Source organism: Cupressus sempervirens, chromosome 6 (assembly GCF_028749045.1).
Source record: "Cupressus sempervirens isolate cs-2001-9-10 chromosome 6, ASM2874904v1, whole genome shotgun sequence".
In the NCBI taxonomy this organism is placed as follows: Eukaryota; Viridiplantae; Streptophyta; class Pinopsida; order Cupressales; family Cupressaceae; genus Cupressus; species Cupressus sempervirens.
The window spans coordinates 413,836,897-413,844,741 of NC_143123.1; the positions used below are offsets into that span (position 1 = coordinate 413,836,897).

The following is a 7,845-nucleotide window of genomic DNA, read 5'->3' on the forward strand; positions in this document are numbered from 1 at the left end:
TGTCTTCCCATGGCTTTGATGGAACAGGCAATGGCTGATATAGTCCAGTATTGTGACTAAATCTCTTGGCAACTTGACAAATCTAACAACTTTGTACAAAATTCTTCACATCCAGTGACATTTGAGGCCAAAAATAATGTTATTTGAGAATGGCAATGGTCTTATCTCGACCAAAATGTCCTGCCATCCCTCCACTGTGTTTCTCCTTAATCAAATTTTCCCTCATGGAACTCCTTGGAATGCATAATTGACTGCCCTTGAACAACATACCATCCTAAATCAAATAGTCTAACCACTTAGTTATGTCTACAAAAACAGGCTCTTTATAAGCTTTCCATGCTTCAGCAAAATCAGGATCCTCAAGGTACATATTCTTGAGTTCATCAAACCCAACTACTTCAACCTACATTACTGTAAGCAACAACTGTCTCCTATTTAGTGCATCTACAACCCTGTTAGATTTTCCACTTCTATGCTTCAACACAAATGTATAGCTCTGCAAGAACTCTACCCACTTCATATGCCTCTGATTCAATTTACCTTGGCTATTTAGGTACTGTAATGCCTGATGATTAGTATACAAAACAAATTTCTTTGGCAACAAATAATGCCTCCATTTCTTTAAGGCTTGAACTATTGCATATAACTCTTGATCATAAACATAATACTTCTTTTTCGCATCATTCAATTTTTCACTAAAATGTGCAATCGGCTTACCTTCTTTGCTTAATACAGCCCCAATAGCACTGCCACTAGCATCACAATCCACTTGGAACACCTTTCTAAAATTTGGAAGTGCCAACATAGGTTGTTCTGTCACCTTCTTCTTTAGCACTTCAAAACTTCTCGCAGCTGATGCAATCCATCTGAACTCTTTTCTATCCCCTCTTATTGTGTCAGTCAGGGGTGCACATATGCCACTGAAATTTTTAATGAACTTCCTGTAAAAACTAACCAGACTATGAAATGATCTTACCTCAGTAGCAGACCTTGGAGTAGGCCATTCCAAGATGAATTTTACCTTCTTTGGATCCATTTTGAGACCTTTAGGTGATATAACAAACCCTAAGTAGACTAATTCCCTTTTTGCAAAAATACACTTTTTCAGATTAATTAACAGTTTCTCTTCCCTTAACCTTTCAAGGACACTACGAATATGCAATAAATGTTCTTCCAAAGTCTTGCTGAAAATTAAAATATCATCCAAATAGACAATAACAAATTTTTCGAAGAACTTCTTGAGTACCTCATTCATAAGCCGCATGAAGGTGCTTGGGGTGTTCGTCAATCCAAAGGGCATGACTAACCACTCATAAAGAACCTCCTTGGTCTTGAAGGTAGCTTTCCACTCATCTCCTTCTTGAATATGTATATAATGATAGCCACTTTTGAGATCTATCTTTGTGAAGTACTGAGCTCCACTCAAGCAATCCATAAGATCATCCATTCTTGGCAAATGAAAGCAATACTTGATGGTTATCCTATTTATAGCTCGAGAGTCTGTACACATCCTCCACTCTCCATCCTTCTTTGGTGCTAGTGCTGCAGGTACTGCACATGGACTCAAGCTCTCCCAAATCAAGCCTTTCCTCAATAACTCCTAAACCTGTCTATTTAGCTCCTCAGTTTCAGTAGGAGTCATCCTGTGAGCAGCCTTGTTAGGAAAACTAGCTCTTGGGATTAAATCTATCTGATGACTAATTTGCCTTACTGGTGGCAATCCTTCTGGAACAGTATCAGAGATAATATCTCCAAACTCACCTAGTAAATCTGAAACTTCAAGTGGTATTTCACTACTACCTTCTTTATCTTTCCTAGGGATCAAAGCATAGTACATACGCTGATGTTTCATGGCATCTAAAAACTTCCTTCCATCAACAAGACAAATCCTAACACTGCTACATACCTTTTCACCTTCCTTTTTCATGGGCTTCAGTTTGTGGTGAACTCCATCCTTTGTTAGAGAGTATGTGTTTGCATGATCATCATGTACTACATGCCTATCAAAATTCCATAGTCTACCCAACAATAGATGGCAAACATCCATTGGAATAACATCACAGAGAACTTCATCATGGTAACTCCCAATTTTGAATTTCACTAAACATTGTTCACTTACCAGGACCTTATGATCATCCTTCACCTAAGAAATCTAATAGGGCTGGGGGTATTTCTCCCTCTTGAGCTTCAACTTAGAGACCATCTCCCTGAAAATAAAATGGGGTAAAGCATGGTTGTCATCAAATGGGGTTTCCAAATACTCGCATAAATAGGCGCTACGTATATGGATGAGAAGACCACCAGTTGTGCCACAAAAGAACCACTAAGAATCAAATTCCCTGCAGGAACAATTTTTCTGTTGTCGATGACTTTGTTTTGAATTAACAAAGATCGAATAAAATACATCTGGGCCGGGCCAATTGGAAATGTTGCTAAAAAACCATAATAAACTCCAAATAATAGAACTAGAGTGGATCTTTCAACCCACGGTATGATGTAATTAAGCATAGTCTCTTTTCCTCCTGTCGTTAGGCTATATTAATTATTTATAATTAATAGAATAGAAAATGGAATAGAACTTTTTTTTTATTCATTCATGAGACTATGATTTTAACGTTATTAACATAACATTCGGATCATTTTTTTATTTAATATGACAATTTTTCTATAGAATTAGATTACTAACCTATTTCTATTTCATGGAAATATTTAGAAACTGTCTTAGATAGATCATTAGATAACACTCCAAATCTATATACAGAGATTAACGACAACATCGAATCTACTCCCTAATTGTATTACATAGATCAATATATTACCATAGATCATTTTTTGTATATGATAGCACTATAAGTATATGGTTACTTATCTCATATATGTGTCCTACCTGCCGAATCTTCTTCTATAAGTATATCATTACTTTACTAAGTATTATAAGTATATCATTACTTATCTTATATATGTATCCTACCTGCCGAATCTCCTTAATTAAGGGCTATTAAAATAGAATCATGGTGATTCTCAATCTTATGTTATGTTAATCAAGATATCCAAAATTGACTATTGACTTATTAATAGAAAATAAAACATATTTCTAAAGGTGCCGTTCAACCATTTCATTTAATAAGCTAAACAGAATATTCTATCCGATCCACTTTCTCTTCCACTATTGAACTAAACTCACTTTATTATATCACAAAACAATGATATTGTGTTGTCAAACCGATCCACTTTCTCTTCCACTATTGAACTCAACTCACTCTATTATATGACAAAACAATGACATTGTCAAGTATTCGATGAAATAAAATCAAATATTTGATGAAATATTATATGACAAAACAATGATATTGTCAAGTATTCGATGAAATAAAATCAAATATTCGATGAAATAAAATCAGCTTCTTGAATGCCTTGATGGTGGAATGGTAGACACGCGACACTCAAAATGTCGTGCTAAACAGCGTGGAGGTTCGAGTCCTCTTCAAGGCATACATATTCAATATTTAATTTAATAGTTATATTAGACATTATAATTAATGGCAATTGAATGAGTAATTCAATTGCCATTGTTCAAAAAATCAAGTCAAATTAATCGAGAGTACTACTATTAAACTATATCAATTCGATTTTATTTTTTGGAAAAGTTTTAAAGACAAAATTCGGACCGATCAAATTTGAACAAAATGAATGAAAGATCTAGGCTTTTTTTTTGTTATTTAACCCTTCCACCAATAAATAATCAATGGCATTCGTAGAAAGCCATTTTGTTTTTAATAATGTATCGATCATTTGTTTAAATAACATTCTATTAGAGAAGAATAACTACTTTTTCTATAATATCGCCGAGATAATCGTCTTCCTCCTCCTCGAACTCCTGAAAGCATCTCACATCGATAACTCGACCTTTTACACCTTTAGGGACTCTGAAACAATTTTCTTTTCCAGTAGGTGCCTTAATATCAAATAAAGCTTGTAATAATTTTCCTTCTGGAGTATTTATTAGTGAGTCTTCTTCTGCTTCCAGTATTAATTTACCTACTAATATATCACCTGTTTCTATCCAAGATCCTATCATTACAATGCCATTTTCGTCCAGATGACGGAGTAAGTAAGCATTTAAATGAGGTATTTCTCTAGTTATTACTTCAGGGCCCTGGTCCGTAAAATAAACTCCAATTTTGTATCTTACGATCTGAAAAGAAGTAAAAATGTCTTCATATACCAGACGTTCACTAATAAGTATTGCATCTTCAAAATTGTATCCTTCCCATGGCATATAGGCCACTAAAATGTTTTTTCCCAAAGAAAGTTCTCCCCCTACTGTAGCTGCACTGTTTGCTATAATTTGTCCCCTCTTTACATATTCCCCTTGGCGAACTCGAGGTTTTTGATGCATACAAGTATCACTATTAGAACGTTGATGTAGAATCAATTCTGTTTCTATATTGTTTCGAGCAACAGATGAAGTTATGATTATATTTTCACCATCAATATACTTTATTTTTCCTCCTTGCTTGGCTATAGCTACACTTCCTGAATCTAGAGCTACTTGACCCTCCAATCCATTGTCCAGCTGCTGAGGATTAGTACTATCTATAGGGCTCCTTTTCGGGCGGGTTGAACTCCTACCCTACTATTTTAAGGTAAGGCCCCTACTATTTAATGGGGCCGGCACACCCATGGCGAATAGTAGGGCCCTTACCTCCTCCTCCCACCCACCAACTATAGAAGGCACCCTTAAACTATTAAGCCGCAGGCCCCACCATTTTATAGGCATGGCAGAGGCGAGAATTCTAGTTTGTGTTAAGAATTGTATTCAGTAGACAGATAGATTGGCTGATATCCGCTTGAAATCACTCTATTCTCCAACCAACAATAGTAGGAAGGGCCGATCAACCCATTGGTTCAGCTTCATCCGATGCTCCGGATATTCATTATTAGAGCAATATCTAATGAGGTAGGAGAACCGTCTTTATTTTATAAAGACAACAGACCCATTTTCTGTACTAGAATAGAGATCAATTTATAACAAGTCGCACACCCATAATTCCAAAAATCCTTAAATTAAAAGAAATTACACGATCAAACTACCAGAACGTCATAACCTAAAAATAGAAGCTATTTAACATTCTTCTTTTCTTTAGTTCTTTTTTCTTTTTGCTTGGGATCCGGGTATATTTTGTAGTTTTTCTAGACCCAACTAACTGGAATTCCGTCTAATAAAATGGAAGAATTATAAATCTCCAAGATAATAGATAAAAATATTGCGAATAGAGCCATTGCAATGCCCATAAAAGGAGTAGTTCCCCATCCGAGAGCAACTTTGCCAGATTCTGTATTAAGTGGTTTTAAATAATTTCCTACAGTAGTTTGTAATGGTCTGGTTCTGGAAGTATCATCAATGGTCTGTGTAGCCATAAAAAAAAGTATTGGTTGAGATTTAATTAACTTTGTATACTATTATGTACATATACATACATAGGATTACCTACCAATGGAAACTGCAACCTTAGTCGCTATCTCCATATCTTGTTTACTTGTTAGCTTTACCGGTTATGCCCTATACACTGCCTTTGGACAACCTTCTGAACAACTTCGAGATCCTTTTGAAGAGCACGAGGACTAGTTGAAAAAGAAAAAAGACCTTCCCGATCGGGAAGATCTTTTTTTTTTCTTTAAGTAAGAAAAAGGATTAGAAAAATAGTCAATTATTTTCCCCCTTTATCGGGAACTTTGGGGGGTTCCCGGAAGAAAATAGCGAAAAAAATGATCCCTAAGGTCGATACCAAAAGGAATGTATAAACCAATGCTTCCATAAATTCGATCGTAATTTATAATTAATAGAGATAGCTTTCGTACTAATTACAACATTTTGAAAAAGGTGAAATCAAAAGCAGAAGATTTTCCTGAGATGCAAATTCTCAATATTGCATTAACAAGTGGAGTAATACCATATTATACCACTTATCTTTTAGTAGTTGGATCTCCCAATTTTTGGAATGCCCCAAATTCTACTTGAGCATCCAAATCCGGATCAATACCGGCAAAAACATCTCTGAATAGAGTTCTAGCACCATGCCAAATATGCCCAAAAAAGAAAAGAAGGGCAAATGTAGCATGCCCAAAAGTAAACCAACCCCTTGGACTACTCTGAAAAACACCATCCGATTTCAAAGTAGCACGATCTAATTCAAAAATTTCACCTAATTGTGCACGTCTAGCATATTTTTTGACTATAGCAGGATCACCAAAACTAACTCCATCAAGTTCACCACCATAGAATTCAACAGTTACACCTACTTGTTCAACACTATATTTGGATTCTGCTCTCCTAAAAGGGACATCGGCTTTCACAATTCCTTCTTCATCTACTAGAACGACTGGAAATGTTTTGAAAAAGGTAGGCATACGACGTACAAAAAGCTCATGTCCCTTTTTATCTTTGAAAATAGGGTGTCCTAACCAACCAACAGCAATTCCATCTCCATTGTCCATTGCACCTGCCCTGAATAACCCCCCTTTAGCTGGATTATTCCCAATGTAATCATAAAAAGCAAGTTTTTCAGGAATTTTTGACCAAGCTTCCGATAGACTTAGATTTTCAGCCAGACCGGCACGAACCCGTCGATCTATTTCTTGTTGGAAGTATCCCTAATCCCACTGGTAACGAGTAGGACCAAATAATTTGATCGGAGTGGTTGCGGAACCATACCACATTGTTCCGGCCACAATGAAAGCTGCAAAAAACACAGCAGCAATACTACTAGAGAGGACAGTTTCAATATTTCCCATACGTAATCCTTTGTATAAACGTTGGGGAGGACGAACACTGAGATGGAATAGACCTGCTAATATACCCAATATACCTGTTGCAATATGATGAGAAGCTATTCCTCCCAGAACAAAAGGATCAAAACCTTCAGCTCCCCATGTCGGATTTACAAGTTGTATTTTCCCAGTTAGTCCATAAGGATCAGACACCCATATTCCAGGGCCATACAAACCCGTTACATAAAATGCTCTGAATCTGAAACAAGCTGCTCCTGAGAGGAATAAATGAATTCCAAAAATCTTAGGCAAATCTAAAGAAGGTTTTCCTGTACGAGAATCACAAAATATGTCTAGATCCCAATATACCCAATGCCAGATAGCTGCTAAAAATATCATAACATTTATCCTCACACTTGCACCTGGTATAGAATAAACTCCTCCTTTGTCCTGGTTCAATCTCACCACTTAGTAGGACCCTTTCATTTACTAAAGTCTCTCCTCTTTCTACATCCTCTGAAGTGATGATTATGCATCCTCATCCACATGAGCAACCCTAGCTTGACCCTCAGCTCTCCTATTTGTCCTTCCTTATCGTTGAGAACATTTAAAGGCTTGATGACCTTCTTCATTGTAATGGAAATAGGTACCATGAAAGCCTCCTCTTCCTTTTCCACATCCTCTACCTCTTCCTCTCTAATTTCCAAAGTCTTGATCATAGAGCGGTTGAAACCCTCGCTCCTCTAGTTCCTGCTAGTACCCACATCTTCATTTTTCTTTTGGGTTTCATTTCAGCCTCCAGATGACCTACCACTACCCCTTCCTCCTTGACCATCCCTCTTTGTCTCCCTTCAAACCTCTTATTTAGCTTCTCTACAACTTGTAGGGAAAATTGGTATGCCTCTTCAATGCTGGTCATTCTTACCAGACTTAATTGCTCCTGGATGCTAGGTCACAACCCACTGATATAATGAGCAACCTTCTCCTTATTTTCTTCTGCATGCCCTACTCTAATAAGAAGTCAGTAAAACTCCTTTGTATATTCTTGGACTGATTTTCCCGCTTGCTCTAACC

At 36.7% G+C, this 7,845-nt stretch overlaps 1 non-coding gene across 1 annotated transcript; it reads left to right on the forward strand.

Annotated features, from left to right (window-relative positions):
• The first annotated feature begins 3,411 nt into the window (after window positions 1-3,411).
• On the forward strand, window positions 3,412-3,492 carry TRNAL-CAA (transfer RNA leucine (anticodon CAA)). The gene has a single exon. It is a non-coding gene; the product is annotated as a tRNA-Leu (tRNA).
• Window positions 3,493-7,845: the final 4,353 nt, after the last annotated feature.